The sequence below is a fragment of the Diuraphis noxia genome, unplaced genomic scaffold (assembly GCF_037042655.1).
Source record: "Diuraphis noxia isolate RWA-SAM2 unplaced genomic scaffold, SU_Dnox_SAM2 contig0003, whole genome shotgun sequence".
Lineage (NCBI taxonomy): Eukaryota > Metazoa > Arthropoda > Insecta > Hemiptera > Aphididae > Diuraphis > Diuraphis noxia.
This window is the reverse complement of record NW_028301713.1, coordinates 84,934,594-84,958,067: the sequence shown is the minus strand read 5'-3', so window position 1 is coordinate 84,958,067 and position 23,474 is coordinate 84,934,594.

The window sequence follows — 23,474 nt, the reverse complement described above, 5'->3', positions numbered from 1 at the left end:
TGAACTTAACGTTAAAAATATAAAAAGTATGATTAGTTTAATAGAAATGACTTAAGACGATATTTAGCGGATTCATCACCTGTATTTCAAAATTTTTTTACGACCTTTTATATTCACCCAAAGGTATTGTAAAGACGTGTTTTAGATGTAAAATAATGTGAACTTAACGATAAAAATATAAAAAGTATGATTAGTTCAATACAAATGACTTTAAACGATATTTAGCTGAATTTTCACCATTTTTTACCGAATTTTTTTTCTATTTTTTGTATTCACCCAAATGTATTGTAAACACGTGTTTTAGATGTAAAATAATGTGAACTTAACGTTAAAAATATAAAAAGTATGATTAGTTTAATAGAAATGACTTAAGACGATATTTAGCGGATTCATCACCTGTATTTCAAAATTTTTTTACGACCTTTTATATTCACCCAAATGTATTGTAAAGACGTGTTTTAGATGTAAAATTATGTGAACTTAACGATAAAAATATAAAAAGTATGATTAGTTTAATAGAAATGACTTAAGACGATATTTAGCGGATTCATCACCTGTATTTCAAAATTTTTTTACGACCTTTTATATTCACCCAAAGGTATTGTAAAGACGTGTTTTAGATGTAAAATAATGTGAACTTAACGATAAAAATATAAAAAGTATGATTAGTTCAATACAAATGACTTTAAACGATATTTAGCGGAATTTTCACCATTTTTTACCAAATTTTTTTTCTATTTTTTGTATTCACCCAAATGTATTGTAAACACGTGTTTTAGATGTAAAATAATGTGAACTTAACGTTAAAAATATAAAAAGTATGATTAGTTTAATAGAAATGACTTAAGACGATATTTAGCGGATTCATCACCTGTATTTCAAAATTTTTTTACGACCTTTTATATTCACCCAAATGTATTGTAAAGACGTGTTTTAGATGTAAAATTATGTGAACTTAACGATAAAAATATAAAAAGTATGATTAGTTCAATACAAATGACTTTAAACGATATTTAGCGGAATTATCACCATTTTTTACCCAATTTTTTTTCTATTTTTTGTATTCACCCAAATGTATTGTAAATACGTGTTTTAGATGTAAAATAATGTGAACTTAACGATAAAAATATAAAAAGTATGATTAGTTCAATACAAATGACTTTAAACGATATTTAGCGGAATTATCACCATTTTTTACCAAATTTTTTCCCAAATTTTTTTTCTATTTTTTGTATTCACCCAAATGTATTGTAAACACGTGTTTTAGATGTAAAACAATGTGAACTTAACGTTAAAAATATAAAAAGTATGATTAGTTTAATAGAAATGACTTAAGACGATATTTAGCGGATTCATCACCTGTATTTCAAAATTTTTTTACGACCTTTTATATTCACCCAAAGGTATTGTAAAGACGTGTTTTAGATGTAAAATAATGTGAACTTAACGATAAAAATATAAAAAGTATGATTAGTTCAATACAAATGACTTTAAACGATATTTAGCGGAATTTTCACCATTTTTTACCAAATTTTTTTTCTATTTTTTGTATTCACCCAAATGTATTGTAAACACGTGTTTTAGATGTAAAACAATGTGAACTTAACGTTAAAAATATAAAAAGTATGATTAGTTTAATAGAAATGACTTAAGACGATATTTAGCGGATTCATCACCTGTATTTCAAAAATTTTTTACGACCTTTTATATTCACCCAAAGGTATTGTAAAGACGTGTTTTAGATGTAAAATAATGTGAACTTAACGATAAAAATATAAAAAGTATGATTAGTTCAATACAAATGACTTTAAACGATATTTAGCGGAATTTTCACCATTTTTTACCGAATTTTTTTTCTATTTTTTGTATTCACCCAAATGTATTGTAAACACGTGTTTTAGATGTAAAATAATGTGAACTTAACGTTAAAAATATAAAAAGTATGATTAGTTTAATAGAAATGACTTAAGACGATATTTAGCGGATTCATCACCTGTATTTCAAAATGTTTTACGACCTTTCATATTCACCCAAATGTATTGTAAAGACGTGTTTTAGATGTAAAATTATGTGAACTTAACGATAAAAATATAAAAAGTATGATTAGTTCAATACAAATGACTTTAAACGATATTTAGCGGAATTATCACCATTTTTTACCCAATTTTTTCCCAAATTTTTTTTCTATTTTTTGTATTCACCCAAATGTATTGTAAACACGTGTTTTAGATGTAAAACAATGTGAACTTAACGTTAAAAATATAAAAAGTATGATTAGTTTAATAGAAATGACTTAAGACGATATTTAGCGGATTCATCACCTGTATTTCAAAAATTTTTTACGACCTTTTATATTCACCCAAAGGTATTGTAAAGACGTGTTTTAGATGTAAAATAATGTGAACTTAACGATAAAAATATAAAAAGTATGATTAGTTCAATACAAATGACTTTAAACGATATTTAGCGGAATTTTCACCATTTTTTACCGAATTTTTTTTCTATTTTTTGTATTCACCCAAATGTATTGTAAACACGTGTTTTAGATGTAAAATAATGTGAACTTAACGTTAAAAATATAAAAAGTATGATTAGTTTAATAGAAATGACTTAAGACGATATTTAGCGGATTCATCACCTGTATTTCAAAATTTTTTTACGACCTTTCATATTCACCCAAATGTATTGTAAAGACGTGTTTTAGATGTAAAATTATGTGAACTTAACGATAAAAATATAAAAAGTATGATTAGTTCAATACAAATGACTTTAAACGATATTTAGCGGAATTATCACCATTTTTTACCCAATTTTTTCCCAAATTTTTTTTCTATTTTTTGTATTCACCCAAATGTATTGTAAACACGTGTTTTAGATGTAAAACAATGTGAACTTAACGTTAAAAATATAAAAAGTATGATTAGTTTAATAGAAATGACTTAAGACGATATTTAGCGGATTCATCACCTGTATTTCAAAATTTTTTTACGACCTTTTATATTCACCCAAAGGTATTGTAAAGACGTGTTTTAGATGTAAAATAATGTGAACTTAACGATAAAAATATAAAAAGTATGATTAGTTCAATACAAATGACTTTAAACGATATTTAGCGGAATTTTCACCATTTTTTACCAAATTTTTTTTCTATTTTTTGTATTCACCCAAATGTATTGTAAACACGTGTTTTAGATGTAAAATAATGTGAACTTAACGTTAAAAATATAAAAAGTATGATTAGTTTAATAGAAATGACTTAAGACGATATTTAGCGGATTCATCACCTGTATTTCAAAATTTTTTTACGACCTTTTATATTCACCCAAATGTATTGTAAAGACGTGTTTTAGATGTAAAATTATGTGAACTTAACGATAAAAATATAAAAAGTATGATTAGTTCAATACAAATGACTTTAAACGATATTTAGCGGAATTATCACCATTTTTTACCCAATTTTTTCCCTAATTTTTTTTCTATTTTTTGTATTCACCCAAATGTATTGTAAACACGTGTTTTAGATGTAAAATAATGTGAACTTAACGTTAAAAATATAAAAAGTATGATTAGTTTAATAGAAATGACTTAAGACGATATTTAGCGGATTCATCACCTGTATTTCAAAATTTTTTTACGACCTTTTATATTCACCCAAAGGTATTGTAAAGACGTGTTTTAGATGTAAAATAATGTGAACTTAACGATAAAAATATAAAAAGTATGATTAGTTCAATACAAATGACTTTAAACGATATTTAGCGGAATTTTCACCATTTTTTACCAAATTTTTTTTATATTTTTTGTATTCACCCAAATGTATTGTAAACACGTGTTTTAGATGTAAAACAATGTGAACTTAACGTTAAAAATATAAAAAGTATGATTAGTTTAATAGAAATGACTTAAGACGATATTTAGCGGATTCATCACCTGTATTTCAAAATTTTTTTACGACCTTTTATATTCACCCAAAGGTATTGTAAAGACGTGTTTTAGATGTAAAATAATGTGAACTTAACGTTAAAAATATAAAAAGTATGATTAGTTTAATAGAAATGACTTAAGACGATATTTAGCGGATTCATCACCTGTATTTCAAAATTTTTTTACGACCTTTTATATTCACCCAAATGTATTGTAAAGACGTGTTTTAGATGTAAAATTATGTGAACTTAACGATAAAAATATAAAAAGTATGATTAGTTCAATACAAATGACTTTAAACGATATTTAGCGGAATTATCACCATTTTTTACCCAATTTTTTCCCAAATTTTTTTTCTATTTTTTGTATTCACCCAAATGTATTGTAAACACGTGTTTTAGATGTAAAATAATGTGAACTTAACGTTAAAAATATAAAAAGTATGATTAGTTTAATAGAAATGACTTAAGACGATATTTAGCGGATTCATCACCTGTATTTCAAAATTTTTTTACGACCTTTTATATTCACCCAAAGGTATTGTAAAGACGTGTTTTAGATGTAAAATAATGTGAACTTAACGATAAAAATATAAAAAGTATGATTAGTTCAATACAAATGACTTTAAACGATATTTAGCGGAATTTTCACCATTTTTTACCAAATTTTTTTTATATTTTTTGTATTCACCCAAATGTATTGTAAACACGTGTTTTAGATGTAAAACATTGTGAACTTAACGTTAAAAATATAAAAAGTATGATTAGTTTAATAGAAATGACTTAAGACGATATTTAGCAGATTCATCACCTGTATTTCAAAATTTTTTTACGACCTTTTATATTCACCCAAAGGTATTGTAAAGACGTGTTTTAGATGTAAAATAATGTGAACTTAACGATAAAAATATAAAAAGTATGATTAGTTCAATACAAATGACTTTAAACGATATTTAGCGGAATTTTCACCATTTTTTACCGAATTTTTTTTCTATTTTTTGTATTCACCCAAATGTATTGTAAACACGTGTTTTAGATGTAAAATAATGTGAACTTAACGTTAAAAATATAAAAAGTATGATTAGTTTAATAGAAATGACTTAAGACGATATTTAGCGGATTCATCACCTGTATTTCAAAATTTTTTTACGACCTTTTATATTCACCCAAATGTATTGTAAAGACGTGTTTTAGATGTAAAATTATGTGAACTTAACGATAAAAATATAAAAAGTATGATTAGTTCAATACAAATGACTTTAAACGATATTTAGCGGAATTATCACCATTTTTTACCCAATTTTTTCCCAAATTTTTTTTCTATTTTTTGTATTCACCCAAATGTATTGTAAACACGTGTTTTAGATGTAAAACAATGTGAACTTAACGTTAAAAATATAAAAAGTATGATGAGTTTAATAGAAATGACTTAAGACGATATTTAGCGGATTCATCACCTGTATTTCAAAATTTTTTTACGACCTTTTATATTCACCCAAATGTATTGTAAAGACGTGTTTTAGATGTAAAATTATGTGAACTTAACGATAAAAATATAAAAAGTATGATTAGTTCAATACAAATGACTTTAAACGATATTTAGCGGAATTTTCACCATTTTTTACCAAATTTTTTTTCTATTTTTTGTATTCACCCAAATGTATTGTAAACACGTGTTTTAGATGTAAAATAATTTGAACTTAACGTTAAAAATATAAAAAGTATGATTAGTTTAATAGAAATGACTTAAGACGATATTTAGCGGATTCATCACCTGTATTTCAAAATTTTTTTACGACCTTTTATATTCACCCAAATGTATTGTAAAGACGTGTTTTAGATGTAAAATTATGTGAACTTAACGATAAAAATATAAAAAGTATGATTAGTTCAATACAAATGACTTTAAACGATATTTAGCGGAATTATCACCATTTTTTACCCAATTTTTTCCCTAATTTTTTTTCTATTTTTTGTATTCACCCAAATGTATTGTAAACACGTGTTTTAGATGTAAAATAATGTGAACTTAACGTTAAAAATATAAAAAGTATGATTAGTTTAATAGAAATGACTTAAGACGATATTTAGCGGATTCATCACCTGTATTTCAAAATTTTTTTACGACCTTTTATATTCACCCAAAGGTATTGTAAAGACGTGTTTTAGATGTAAAATAATGTGAACTTAACGATAAAAATATAAAAAGTATGATTAGTTCAATACAAATGACTTTAAACGATACTTAGCGGAATTTTCACCATTTTTTACCAAATTTTTTTTATATTTTTTGTATTCACCCAAATGTATTGTAAACACGTGTTTTAGATGTAAAACAATGTGAACTTAACGTTAAAAATATAAAAAGTATGATTAGTTTAATAGAAATGACTTAAGACGATATTTAGCGGATTCATCACCTGTATTTCAAAATTTTTTTACGACCTTTTATATTCACCCAAAGGTATTGTAAAGACGTGTTTTAGATGTAAAATAATGTGAACTTAACGTTAAAAATATAAAAAGTATGATTAGTTTAATAGAAATGACTTAAGACGATATTTAGCGGATTCATCACCTGTATTTCAAAATTTTTTTACGACCTTTTATATTCACCCAAATGTATTGTAAAGACGTGTTTTAGATGTAAAATTATGTGAAATTAACGATAAAAATATAAAAAGTATGATTAGTTCAATACAAATGACTTTAAACGATATTTAGCGGAATTATCACCATTTTTTATCCAATTTTTTCCCAAATTTTTTTTCTATTTTTTGTATTCACCCAAATGTATTGTAAACACGTGTTTTAGATGTAAAATAATGTGAACTTAACGTTAAAAATATAAAAAGTATGATTAGTTTAATAGAAATGACTTAAGACGATATTTAGCGGATTCATCACCTGTATTTCAAAATTTTTTTACGACCTTTTATATTCACCCAAAGGTATTGTAAAGACGTGTTTTAGATGTAAAATAATGTGAACTTAACGATAAAAATATAAAAAGTATGATTAGTTCAATACAAATGACTTTAAACGATATTTAGCGGAATTTTCACCATTTTTTACCAAATTTTTTTTATATTTTTTGTATTCACCCAAATGTATTGTAAACACGTGTTTTAGATGTAAAACATTGTGAACTTAACGTTAAAAATATAAAAAGTATGATTAGTTTAATAGAAATGACTTAAGACGATATTTAGCGGATTCATCACCTGTATTTCAAAATTTTTTTACGACCTTTTATATTCACCCAAAGGTATTGTAAAGACGTGTTTTAGATGTAAAATAATGTGAACTTAACGATAAAAATATAAAAAGTATGATTAGTTCAATACAAATGACTTTAAACGATATTTAGCGGAATTATCACCATTTTTTACCCAATTTTTTCCCAAATTTTTTTTCTATTTTTTGTATTCACCCAAATGTATTGTAAACACGTGTTTTAGATGTAAAACAATGTGAACTTAACGTTAAAAATATAAAAAGTATGATTAGTTTAATAGAAATGACTTAAGACGATATTTAGCGGATTCATCACCTGTATTTCAAAATTTTTTTACGACCTTTTATATTCACCCAAAGGTATTGTAAAGACGTGTTTTAGATGTAAAATAATGTGAACTTAACGATAAAAATATAAAAAGTATGATTAGTTCAATACAAATGACTTTAAACGATATTTAGCGGAATTTTCACCATTTTTTACCAAATTTTTTTTCTATTTTTTGTATTCACCCAAATGTATTGTAAACACGTGTTTTAGATGTAAAATAATGTGAACTTAACGTTAAAAATATAAAAAGTATGATTAGTTTAATAGAAATGACTTAAGACGATATTTAGCGGATTCATCACCTGTATTTCAAAATTTTTTTACGACCTTTTATATTCACCCAAATGTATTGAAAAGACGTGTTTTAGATGTAAAATAATGTGAACTTAACGATAAAAATATAAAAAGTATGATTAGTTCAATACAAATGACTTTAAACGATATTTAGCGGAATTATCACCATTTTTTACCAAATTTTTTCCCAAATTTTTTTTCTATTTTTTGTATTCACCCAAATGTATTGTAAACACGTGTTTTAGATGTAAAACAATGTGAACTTAACGTTAAAAATATAAAAAGTATGATTAGTTTAATAGAAATGACTTAAGACGATATTTAGCGGATTCATCACCTGTATTTCAAAATTTTTTTACGACCTTTTATATTCACCCAAAGGTATTGTAAAGACGTGTTTTATATGTAAAATAATGTGAACTTAACGATAAAAATATAAAAAGTATGATTAGTTCAATACAAATGACTTTAAACGATATTTAGCGGAATTTTCACCATTTTTTACCAAATTTTTTTTCTATTTTTTGTATTCACCCAAATGTATTGTAAATATGTGTTTTAGATGTAAAATAATGTGAACTTAACGATAAAAATATAAAAAGTATGATTAGTTCAATACAAATGACTTTAAACGATATTTAGCGGAATTATCACCATTTTTTACCAAATTTTTTTTCTATTTTTTGTATTCACCCAAATGTATTGTAAACACGTGTTTTAGATGTAAAATAATGTGAACTTAACGTTAAAAATATAAAAAGTATGATTAGTTTAATAGAAATGACTTCAGACGATATTTAGCGGATTCATCACCTGTATTTCAAAATTTTTTTACGACCTTTTATATTCACCCAAATGTATTGTAAAGACGTGTTTTAGATGTAAAATAATGTGAACTTAACGATAAAAATATAAAAAGTATGATTAGTTCAATACAAATGACTTTAAACGATATTTAGCGGAATTATCACCATTTTTTACCCAATTTTTTCCCAAATTTTTTTTCTATTTTTTGTATTCACCCAAATGTATTGTAAATACGTGTTTTAGATGTAAAATAATGTGAACTTAACGATAAAAATATAAAAAGTATGATTAGTTCAATACAAATGACTTTAAACGATATTTAGCGGAATTATCACCATTTTTTACCAAATTTTTTTTCTATTTTTTGTATTCACCCAAATGTATTGTAAACACGTGTTTTAGATGTAAAATAATGTGAACTTAACGTTAAAAATATAAAAAGTATGATTAGTTTAATAGAAATGACTTAAGACGATATTTAGCGGTTTCATCACCTGTATTTCAAAATTTTTTTACGACCTTTTATATTCACCCAAAGGTATTGTAAAGACGTGTTTTAGATGTAAAATAATGTGAACTTAACGATAAAAATATAAAAAGTATGATTAGTTCAATACAAATGACTTTAAACGATATTTAGCGGAATTTTCACCATTTTTTACCGAATTTTTTTTCTATTTTTTGTATTCACCCAAATGTATTGTAAACACGTGTTTTAGATGTAAAATAATGTGAACTTAACGTTAAAAATATAAAAAGTATGATTAGTTTAATAGAAATGACTTAAGACGATATTTAGCGGATTCATCACCTGTATTTCAAAATTTTTTTACGACCTTTTATATTCACCCAAATGTATTGAAAAGACGTGTTTTAGATGTAAAATAATGTGAACTTAACGATAAAAATATAAAAAGTATGATTAGTTCAATACAAATGACTTTAAACGATATTTAGCGGAATTATCACCATTTTTTACCAAATTTTTTCCCAAATTTTTTTTCTATTTTTTGTATTCACCCAAATGTATTGTAAACACGTGTTTTAGATGTAAAACAATGTGAACTTAACGTTAAAAATATAAAAAGTATGATTAGTTTAATAGAAATGACTTAAGACGATATTTAGCGGATTCATCACCTGTATTTCAAAATTTTTTTACGACCTTTTATATTCACCCAAAGGTATTGTAAAGACGTGTTTTATATGTAAAATAATGTGAACTTAACGATAAAAATATAAAAAGTATGATTAGTTCAATACAAATGACTTTAAACGATATTTAGCGGAATTTTCACCATTTTTTACCAAATTTTTTTTCTATTTTTTGTATTCACCCAAATGTATTGTAAATATGTGTTTTAGATGTAAAATAATGTGAACTTAACGATAAAAATATAAAAAGTATGATTAGTTCAATACAAATGACTTTAAACGATATTTAGCGGAATTATCACCATTTTTTACCAAATTTTTTTTCTATTTTTTGTATTCACCCAAATGTATTGTAAACACGTGTTTTAGATGTAAAATAATGTGAACTTAACGTTAAAAATATAAAAAGTATGATTAGTTTAATAGAAATGACTTCAGACGATATTTAGCGGATTCATCACCTGTATTTCAAAATTTTTTTACGACCTTTTATATTCACCCAAATGTATTGTAAAGACGTGTTTTAGATGTAAAATAATGTGAACTTAACGATAAAAATATAAAAAGTATGATTAGTTCAATACAAATGACTTTAAACGATATTTAGCGGAATTATCACCATTTTTTACCCAATTTTTTCCCAAATTTTTTTTCTATTTTTTGTATTCACCCAAATGTATTGTAAATACGTGTTTTAGATGTAAAATAATGTGAACTTAACGATAAAAATATAAAAAGTATGATTAGTTCAATACAAATGACTTTAAACGATATTTAGCGGAATTATCACCATTTTTTACCAAATTTTTTTTCTATTTTTTGTATTCACCCAAATGTATTGTAAACACGTGTTTTAGATGTAAAATAATGTGAACTTAACGTTAAAAATATAAAAAGTATGATTAGTTTAATAGAAATGACTTAAGACGATATTTAGCGGTTTCATCACCTGTATTTCAAAATTTTTTTACGACCTTTTATATTCACCCAAAGGTATTGTAAAGACGTGTTTTAGATGTAAAATAATGTGAACTTAACGATAAAAATATAAAAAGTATGATTAGTTCAATACAAATGACTTTAAACGATATTTAGCGGAATTTTCACCATTTTTTACCGAATTTTTTTTCTATTTTTTGTATTCACCCAAATGTATTGTAAACACGTGTTTTAGATGTAAAATAATGTGAACTTAACGTTAAAAATATAAAAAGTATGATTAGTTTAATAGAAATGACTTAAGACGATATTTAGCGGATTCATCACCTGTATTTCAAAATTTTTTTACGACCTTTTATATTCACCCAAATGTATTGTAATGACGTGTTTTAGATGTAAAATTATGTGAACTTAACGATAAAAATATAAAAAGTATGATTAGTTCAATACAAATGACTTTAAACGATATTTAGCGGAATTATCACCATTTTTTACCCAATTTTATCCCAAATTTTTTTTCTATTTTTTGTATTCACCCAAATGTATTGTAAACACGTGTTTTAGATGTAAAATAATGTGAACTTAACGTTAAAAATATAAAAAGTATGATTAGTTTAATAGAAATGACTTCAGACGATATTTAGCGGATTCATCACCTGTATTTCAAAATTTTTTTACGACCTTTTATATTCACCCAAATGTATTGTAAAGACGTGTTTTAGATGTAAAATTATGTGAACTTAACGATAAAAATATAAAAAGTATGATTAGTTCAATACAAATGACTTTAAACGATATTTAGCGGAATTATCACCATTTTTTACCCAATTTTTTTTCTATTTTTTGTATTCACCCAAATGTATTGTAAACACGTGTTTTAGATGTAAAATAATGTGAACTTAACGATAAAAATATAAAAAGTATGATTAGTTCAATACAAATGACTTTAAACGATATTTAGCGGAATTATCACCATTTTTTACCCAATTTTTTCCCAAATTTTTTTTCTATTTTTTGTATTCACCCAAATGTATTGTAAATACGTGTTTTAGATGTAAAATAATGTGAACTTAACGATAAAAACATAAAAAGTATGATTAGTTCAATACAAATGACTTTAAACGATATTTAGCGGAATTATCACCATTTTTTACCAAATTTTTTCCCAAATTTTTTTTCTATTTTTTGTATTCACCCAAATGTATTGTAAACACGTGTTTTAGATGTAAAACAATGTGAACTTAACGTTAAAAATATAAAAAGTATGATTAGTTTAATAGAAATGACTTAAGACGATATTTAGCGGATTCATCACCTGTATTTCAAAATTTTTTTACGACCTTTTATATTCACCCAAATGTATTGTAAAGACGTGTTTTAGATGTAAAATTATGTGAACTTAACGATAAAAATATAAAAAGTATGATTAGTTCAATACAAATGACTTTAAACGATATTTAGCAGAATTATCACCATTTTTTACCCAATTTTTTCCCAAATTTTTTTTCTATTTTTTGTATTCACCCAAATGTATTGTAAACACGTGTTTTAGATGTAAAATAATGTGAACTTAACGTTAAAAATATAAAAAGTATGATTAGTTTAATAGAAATGACTTCAGACGATATTTAGCGGATTCATCACCTGTATTTCAAAATTTTTTTACGACCTTTTATATTCACCCAAATATATTGTAAACACGTGTTTTAGATGTAAAATAATGTGAACTTAACGATAAAAATATAAAAAGTATGATTAGTTCAATACAAATGACTTTAAACGATATTTAGCGGAATTATCACCATTTTTTACCAAATTTTTTCCCAAATTTTTTTTCTATTTTTTGTATTCACCCAAATGTATTGTAAATACGTGTTTTAGATGTAAAATAATGTGAACTTAACGATAAAAATATAAAAAGTATGATTAGTTCAATACAAATGACTTTAAACGATATTTAGCGGAATTATCACCATTTTTTACCAAATTTTTTTTCTATTTTTTGTATTCACCCAAATGTATTGTAAACACGTGTTTTAGATGTAAAATAATGTGAACTTAACGTTAAAAATATAAAAAGTATGATTAGTTTAATAGAAATGACTTAAGACGATATTTAGCGGATTCATCACCTGTATTTCAAAATTTTTTTACGACCTTTTATATTCACCCAAATGTATTGTAAAGACGTGTTTTAGATGTAAAATTATGTGAACTTAACGATAAAAATATAAAAAGTATGATTAGTTCAATACAAATGACTTTAAACGTTATTTAGCGGAATTATCACCATTTTTAACCAAATTTTTTTTCTATTTTTTGTATTCACCCAAATGTATTGTAAACACGTGTTTTAGATGTAAAACAATGTGAACTTAACGTTAAAAATATAAAAAGTATGATTAGTTTAATAGAAATGACTTAAGACGATATTTAGCGGATTCATCACCTGTATTTCAAAATTTTTTTACGACCTTTTATATTCACCCAAATGTATTGTAAAGACGTGTTTTAGATGTAAAATTATGTGAACTTAACGATAAAAATATAAAAAGTATGATTAGTTCAATACAAATGACTTTAAACGATATTTAGCGGAATTTTCACCATTTTTTACCGAATTTTTTTTCTATTTTTTGTATTCACCCAAATGTATTGTAAACACGTGTTTTAGATGTAAAATAATGTGAACTTAACGTTAAAAATATAAAAAGTATGATTAGTTTAATAGAAATGACTTAAGACGATATTTAGCGGATTCATCACCTGTATTTCAAAATTTTTTTACGACCTTTTATATTCACCCAAATGTATTGTAAAGACGTGTTTTAGATGTAAAATTATGTGAACTTAACGATAAAAATATAAAAAGTATGATTAGTTCAATACAAATGACTTTAAACGATATTTAGCGGAATTATCACCATTTTTTACCCAATTTTTTCCCAAATTTTTTTTCTATTTTTTGTATTCACCCAAATGTATTGTAAACACGTGTTTTAGATGTAAAACAATGTGAACTTAACGTTAAAAATATAAAAAGTATGATTAGTTTAATAGAAATGACTTAAGACGATATTTAGCGGATTCATCACCTGTATTTCAAAATTTTTTTACGACCTTTTATATTCACCCAAAGGTATTGTAAAGACGTGTTTTAGATGTAAAATAATGTGAACTTAACGATAAAAATATAAAAAGTATGATTAGTTCAATACAAATGACTTTAAACGATATTTAGCGGAATTTTCACCATTTTTTACCAAATTTTTTTTCTATTTTTTGTATTCACCCAAATGTATTGTAAACACGTGTTTTAGATGTAAAATAATGTGAACTTAACGTTAAAAATATAAAAAGTATGATTAGTTTAATAGAAATGACTTAAGACGATATTTAGCGGATTCATCACCTGTATTTCAAAATTTTTTTACGACCTTTTATATTCACCCAAATGTATTGTAAAGACGTGTTTTAGATGTAAAATTATGTGAACTTAACGATAAAAATATAAAAAGTATGATTAGTTCAATACAAATGACTTTAAACGATATTTAGCGGAATTTTCACCATTTTTTACCAAATTTTTTTTCTATTTTTTGTATTCACCCAAATGTATTGTAAACACGTGTTTTAGATGTAAAATAATGTGAACTTAACGTTAAAAATATAAAAAGTATGATTAGTTTAATAGAAATGACTTAAGACGATATTTAGCGGATTCATCACCTGTATTTCAAAATTTTTTTACGACCTTTTATATTCACCCAAATATATTGTAAACACGTGTTTTAGATGTAAAATAATGTGAACTTAACGATAAAAATATAAAAAGTATGATTAGTTCAATACAAATGACTTTAAACGATATTTAGCGGAATTATCACCATTTTTTACCAAATTTTTTCCCAAATTTTTTTTCTATTTTTTGTATTCACCCAAATGTATTGTAAATACGTGTTTTAGATGTAAAATAATGTGAACTTAACGATAAAAATATAAAAAGTATGATTAGTTCAATACAAATGACTTTAAACGATATTTAGCGGAATTATCACCATTTTTTACCAAATTTTTTTTCTATTTTTTGTATTCACCCAAATGTATTGTAAACACGTGTTTTAGATGTAAAATAATGTGAACTTAACGTTAAAAATATAAAAAGTATGATTAGTTTAATAGAAATGACTTAAGACGATATTTAGCGGATTCATCACCTGTATTTCAAAATTTTTTTACGACCTTTTATATTCACCCAAATGTATTGTAAAGACGTGTTTTAGATGTAAAATTATGTGAACTTAACGATAAAAATATAAAAAGTATGATTAGTTCAATACAAATGACTTTAAACGTTATTTAGCGGAATTATCACCATTTTTAACCAAATTTTTTTTCTATTTTTTGTATTCACCCAAATGTATTGTAAACACGTGTTTTAGATGTAAAACAATGTGAACTTAACGTTAAAAATATAAAAAGTATGATTAGTTTAATAGAAATGACTTAAGACGATATTTAGCGGATTCATCACCTGTATTTCAAAATTTTTTTACGACCTTTTATATTCACCCAAATGTATTGTAAAGACGTGTTTTAGATGTAAAATTATGTGAACTTAACGATAAAAATATAAAAAGTATGATTAGTTCAATACAAATGACTTTAAACGATATTTAGCGGAATTTTCACCATTTTTTACCGAATTTTTTTTCTATTTTTTGTATTCACCCAAATGTATTGTAAACACGTGTTTTAGATGTAAAATAATGTGAACTTAACGTTAAAAATATAAAAAGTATGATTAGTTTAATAGAAATGACTTAAGACGATATTTAGCGGATTCATCACCTGTATTTCAAAATTTTTTTACGACCTTTTATATTCACCCAAATGTATTGTAAAGACGTGTTTTAGATGTAAAATTATGTGAACTTAACGATAAAAATATAAAAAGTATGATTAGTTCAATACAAATGACTTTAAACGATATTTAGCGGAATTATCACCATTTTTTACCCAATTTTTTCCCAAATTTTTTTTCTATTTTTTGTATTCACCCAAATGTATTGTAAACACGTGTTTTAGATGTAAAACAATGTGAACTTAACGTTAAAAATATAAAAAGTATGATTAGTTTAATAGAAATGACTTAAGACGATATTTAGCGGATTCATCACCTGTATTTCAAAATTTTTTTACGACCTTTTATATTCACCCAAAGGTATTGTAAAGACGTGTTTTAGATGTAAAATAATGTGAACTTAACGATAAAAATATAAAAAGTATGATTAGTTCAATACAAATGACTTTAAACGATATTTAGCGGAATTTTCACCATTTTTTACCAAATTTTTTTTCTATTTTTTGTATTCACCCAAATGTATTGTAAACACGTGTTTTAGATGTAAAATAATGTGAACTTAACGTTAAAAATATAAAAAGTATGATTAGTTTAATAGAAATGACTTAAGACGATATTTAGCGGATTCATCACCTGTATTTCAAAATTTTTTTACGACCTTTTATATTCACCCAAATGTATTGTAAAGACGTGTTTTAGATGTAAAATTATGTGAACTTAACGATAAAAATATAAAAAGTATGATTAGTTCAATACAAATGACTTTAAACGATATTTAGCGGAATTATCACCATTTTTTACCCAATTTTTTCCCAAATTTTTTTTCTATTTTTTGTATTCACCCAAATGTATTGTAAATACGTGTTTTAGATGTAAAATAATGTGAACTTAACGATAAAAATATAAAAAGTATGATTAGTTCAATACAAATGACTTTAAACGATATTTAGCGGAATTATCACCATTTTTTACCAAATTTTTTCCCAAATTTTTTTTCTATTTTTTGTATTCACCCAAATGTATTGTAAACACGTGTTTTAGATGTAAAACAATGTGAACTTAACGTTAAAAATATAAAAAGTATGATTAGTTTAATAGAAATGACTTAAGACGATATTTAGCGGATTCATCACCTGTATTTCAAAATTTTTTTACGACCTTTTATATTCACCCAAAGGTATTGTAAAGACGTGTTTTAGATTTAAAATAATGTGAACTTAACGATAAAAATATAAAAAGTATGATTAGTTCAATACAAATGACTTTAAACGATATTTAGCGGAATTTTCACCATTTTTTACCAAATTTTTTTTCTATTTTTTGTATTCACCCAAATGTATTGTAAACACGTGTTTTAGATGTAAAATAATGTGAACTTAACGTTAAAAATATAAAAAGTATGATTAGTTTAATAGAAATGACTTAAGACGATATTTAGCGGATTCATCACCTGTATTTCAAAATTTTTTTACGACCTTTTATATTCACCCAAATGTATTGTAAAGACGTGTTTTAGATGTAAAATTATGTGAACTTAACGATAAAAATATAAAAAGTATGATTAGTTCAATACAAATGACTTTAAACGATATTTAGCGGAATTATCACCATTTTTTACCCAATTTTTTCCCAAATTTTTTTTCTATTTTTTGTATTCACCCAAATGTATTGTAAATACGTGTTTTAGATGTAAAATAATGTGAACTTAACGATAAAAATATAAAAAGTATGATTAGTTCAATACAAATGACTTTAAACGATATTTAGCGGAATTATCACCATTTTTTACCAAATTTTTTTTCTATTTTTTGTATTCACCCAAATGTATTGTAAACACGTGTTTTAGATGTAAAATAATGTGAACTTAACGTTAAAAATATAAAAAGTATGATTAGTTTAATAGAAATGACTTAAGACGATATTTAGCGGTTTCATCACCTGTATTTCAAAATTTTTTTACGACCTTTTATATTCACCCAAATGTATTGTAAAGACGTGTTTTAGATGTAAAATTATGTGAACTTAACGATAAAAATATAAAAAGTATGATTAGTTCAATACAAATGACTTTAAACGTTATTTAGCGGAATTATCACCATTTTTAACCAAATTTTTTTTCTATTTTTTGTATTCACCCAAATGTATTGTAAACACGTGTTTTAGATGCAAAACAATGTGAACTTAACGTTAAAAATATAAAAAGTATGATTAGTTTAATAGAAATGACTTAAGACGATATTTAGCGGATTCATCACCTGTATTTCAAAATTTTTTTACGACCTTTTATATTCACCCAAAGGTATTGTAAAGACGTGTTTTAGATGTAAAATAATGTGAACTTAACGATAAAAATATAAAAAGTATGATTAGTTCAATACAAATGACTTTAAACGATATTTAGCGGAATTTTCACCATTTTTTACCGAATTTTTTTTCTATTTTTTGTATTCACCCAAATGTATTGTAAACACGTGTTTTAGATGTAAAATAATGTGAACTTAACGTTAAAAATATAAAAAGTATGATTAGTTTAATAGAAATGACTTAAGACGATATTTAGCGGATTCATCACCTGTATTTCAAAATTTTTTTACGACCTTTTATATTCACCCAAATGTATTGTAATGACGTGTTTTAGATGTAAAATTATGTGAACTTAACGATAAAAATATAAAAAGTATGATTAGTTCAATACAAATGACTTTAAACGATATTTAGCGGAATTATCACCATTTTTTACCCAATTTTATCCCGAATTTTTTTTCTATTTTTTGTATTCACCCAAATGTATTGTAAACACGTGTTTTAGATGTAAAATAATGTGAACTTAACGTTAAAAATATAAAAAGTATGATTAGTTTAATAGAAATGACTTCAGACGATATTTAGCGGATTCATCACCTGTATTTCAAAATTTTTTTACGACCTTTTATATTCACCCAAATGTATTGTAAAGACGTGTTTTAGATGTAAAATAATGTGAACTTAACGATAAAAATATAAAAAGTATGATTAGTTCAATACAAATGACTTTAAACGATATTTAGCGGAATTTTCACCATTTTTTACCAAATTTTTTTTCTATTTTTTGTATTCACCCAAATGTATTGTAAACACGTGTTTTAGATGTAAAATAATGTGAACTTAACGTTAAAAATATAAAAAGTATGATTAGTTTAATAGAAATGACTTAAGACGATATTTAGCGGATTCATCACCTGTATTTCAAAATTTTTTTACGACCTTTTATATTCACCCAAATGTATTGTAAAGACGTGTTTTAGATGTAAAATTATGTGAACTTAACGATAAAAATATAAAAAGTATGATTAGTTCAATACAAATGACTTTAAACGATATTTAGCGGAATTATCACCATTTTTTACCCAATTTTTTCCCAAATTTTTTTTCTATTTTTTGTATTCACCCAAATGTATTGTAAACACGTGTTTTAGATGTAAAATAATGTGAACTTAACGTTAAAAATATAAAAAGTATGATTAGTTTAATAGAAATGACTTAAGACGATATTTAGCGGTTTCATCACCTGTATTTCAAAATTTTTTTACGACCTTTTATATTCACCCAAATGTATTGTAAAGACGTGTTTTAGATGTAAACTTATGTGAACTTAACGATAAAAATATAAAAAGTATGATTAGTTCAATACAAATGACTTTAAACGTTATTTAGCGGAATTATCACCATTTTTTACCCAATTTTTTCCCAAATTTTTTTTCTATTTTTTGTATTCACCCAAATGTATTGTAAACACGTGTTTTAGATGTAAAATAATGTGAACTTAACGTTAAAAATATAAAAAGTATGATTAGTTTAATAGAAATGACTTCAGACGATATTTAGCGGATTCATCACCTGTATTTCAAAATTTTTTTACGACCTTTTATATTCACCCAAATGTATTGTAATGACGTGTTTTAGATGTAAAATTATGTGAACTTAACGATAAAAATATAAAAAGTATGATTAGTTCAATACAAATGACTTTAAACGATATTTAGCGGAATTATCACCATTTTTTACCCAATTTTTTTTCTATTTTTTGTATTCACCCAAATGTATTGTAAACACGTGTTTTAGATGTAAAATAATGTGAACTTAACGATAAAAATATAAAAAGTATGATTAGTTCAATACAAATGACTTTAAACGATATTTAGCGGAATTATCACCATTTTTTACCCAATTTTTTCCCAAATTTTTTTTCTATTTTTTGTATTCACCCAAATGTATTGTAAATACGTGTTTTAGATGTAAAATAATGTGAACTTAACGATAAAAATATAAAAAGTATGATTAGTTCAATACAAATGACTTTAAACGATATTTAGCGGAATTATCACCATTTTTTACCAAATTTTTTCCCAAATTTTTTTTCTATTTTTTGTATTCACCCAAATGTATTGTAAACACGTGTTTTAGATGTAAAACAATGTGAACTTAACGTTAAAAATATAAAAAGTATGATTAGTTTAATAGAAATGACTTAAGACGATATTTAGCGGATTCATCACCTGTATTTCAAAATTTTTTTACGACCTTTTATATTCACCCAAAGGTATTGTAAAGACGTGTTTTAGATGTAAAATAATGTGAACTTAACGATAAAAATATAAAAAGTATGATTAGTTCAATACAAATGACTTTAAACGATATTTAGCGGAATTTTCACCATTTTTTACCAAATTTTTTTTCTATTTTTTGTATTCACCCAAATGTATTGTAAACACGTGTTTTAGATGTAAAATAATGTGAACTTAACGTTAAAAATATAAAAAGTATGATTAGTTTAATAGAAATGACTTAAGACGATATTTAGCGGATTCATCACCTGTATTTCAAAATTTTTTTACGACCTTTTATATTCACCCAAATGTATTGTAAAGACGTGTTTTAGATGTAAAATTATGTGAACTTAACGATAAAAATATAAAAAGTATGATTAGTTCAATACAAATGACTTTAAACGATATTTAGCAGAATTATCACCATTTTTTACCCAATTTTTTCCCAAATTTTTTTTCTATTTTTTGTATTCACCCAAATGTATTGTAAACACGTGTTTTAGATGTAAAATAATGTGAACTTAACGTTAAAAATATAAAAAGTATGATTAGTTTAATAGAAATGACTTCAGACGATATTTAGCGGATTCATCACCTGTATTTCAAAATTTTTTTACGACCTTTTATATTCACCCAAATATATTGTAAACACGTGTTTTAGATGTAAAATAATGTGAACTTAACGATAAAAATATAAAAAGTATGATTAGTTCAATACAAATGACTTTAAACGATATTTAGCGGAATTATCACCATTTTTTACCCAATTTTTTCCCAAATTTTTTTTCTATTTTTTGTATTCACCCAAATGTATTGTAAATACGTGTTTTAGATGTAAAATAATGTGAACTTAACGATAAAAATATAAAAAGTATGATTAGTTCAATACAAATGACTTTAAACGATATTTAGCGGAATTATCACCATTTTTTACCAAATTTTTTTTCTATTTTTTGTATTCACCCAAATGTATTGTAAACACGTGTTTTAGATGTAAAATAATGTGAACTTAACGTTAAAAATATAAAAAGTATGATTAGTTTAATAGAAATGACTTAAGACGATATTTAGCGGTTTCATCACCTGTATTTCAAAATTTTTTTACGACCTTTTATATTCACCCAAATGTATTGTAAAGACGTGTTTTAGATGTAAAATTATGTGAACTTAACGATAAAAATATAAAAAGTATGATTAGTTCAATACAAATGACTTTAAACGTTATTTAGCGGAATTATCACCATTTTTAACCAAATTTTTTTTCTATTTTTTGTATTCACCCAAATGTATTGTAAACACGTGTTTTAGATGTAAAACAATGTGAACTTAACGTTAAAAATATAAAAAGTATGATTAGTTTAATAGAAATGACTTAAGACGATATTTAGCGGATTCATCACCTGTATTTCAAAATTTTTTTACGACCTTTTATATTCACCCAAAGGTATTGTAAAGACGTGTTTTAGATGTAAAATAATGTGAACTTAACGATAAAAATATAAAAAGTATGATTAGTTCAATACAAATGACTTTAAACGATATTTAGCGGAATTTTCACCATTTTTTACCGAATTTTTTTTCTATTTTTTGTATTCACCCAAATGTATTGTAAATACGTGTTTTAGATGTAAAATAATGTGAACTTAACGATAAAAATATAAAAAGTATGATTAGTTCAATACAAATGACTTTAAACGATATTTAGCGGAATTATCACCATTTTTTACCAAATTTTTTCCCAAATTTTTTTTCTATTTTTTGTATTCACCCAAATGTATTGTAAACACGTGTTTTAGATGTAAAACAATGTGAACTTAACGTTAAAAATATAAAAAGTATGATTAGTTTAATAGAAATGACTTAAGACGATATTTAGCGGATTCATCACCTGTATTTCAAAATTTTTTTACGACCTTTTATATTCACCCAAAGGTATTGTAAAGACGTGTTTTAGATGTAAAATAATGTGAACTTAACGATAAAAATATAAAAAGTATGATTAGTTCAATACAAATGACTTTAAACGATATTTAGCGGAATTTTCACCATTTTTTACCGAATTTTTTTTCTATTTTTTGTATTCACCCAAATGTATTGTAAACACGTGTTTTAGATGTAAAATAATGTGAACTTAACGTTAAAAATATAAAAAGTATGATTAGTTTAATAGAAATGACTTAAGACGATATTTAGCGGATTCATCACCTGTATTTCAAAATTTTTTTACGACCTTTTATATTCACCCAAATGTATTGTAAAGACGTGTTTTAGATGTAAAATTATGTGAACTTAACGATAAAAATATAAAAAGTATGATTAGTTCAATATAAATGACTTTAAACGATATTTAGCGGAATTATCACCATTTTTTACCCAATTTTTTCCCAAATTTTTTTTCTATTTTTTGTATTCACCCAAATGTATTGTAAACACGTGTTTTAGATGTAAAATAATGTGAACTTAACGTTAAAAATATAAAAAGTATGATTAGTTTAATAGAAATGACTTCAGACGATATTTAGCGGATTCATCACCTGTATTTCAAAATTTTTTTACGACCTTTTATATTCACCCAAATGTATTGTAAAGACGTGTTTTAGATGTAAAATAATGTGAACTTAACGATAAAAATATAAAAAGTATGATTAGTTCAATACAAATGACTTTAAACGATATTTAGCGGAATTATCACCATTTTTTACCCAATTTTTTCCCAAATTTTTTTTCTATTTTTTGTATTCACCCAAATGTATTGTAAATACGTGTTTTAGATGTAAAATAATGTGAACTTAACGATAAAAATATAAAAAGTATGATTAGTTCAATACAAATGACTTTAAACGATATTTAGCGGAATTATCACCATTTTTTACCAAATTTTTTCCCAAATTTTTTCCCAAATTTTTTTTCTATTTTTTGTATTCACCCAAATGTATTGTAATCACGTGTTTTAGATGTAAAACAATGTGAACTTAACGTTAAAAATATAAAAAGTATGATTAGTTTAATAGAAATGACTTAAGACGATATTTAGCGGATTCATCACCTGTATTTCAAAATTATTTTACGACCTTTTATATTCACCCAAAGGTATTGTAAAGACGTGTTTTAGATGTAAAATAATGTGAACTTAACGATAAAAATATAAAAAGTATGATTAGTTCAATACAAATGACTTTAAACGATATTTAGCGGAATTTTCACCATTTTTTACCAAATTTTTTTTCTATTTTTTGTATTCACCCAAATGTATTGTAAACACGTGTTTTAGATGTAAAATAATGTGAACTTAACGTTAAAAATATAAAAAGTATGATTAGTTTAATAGAAATGACTTA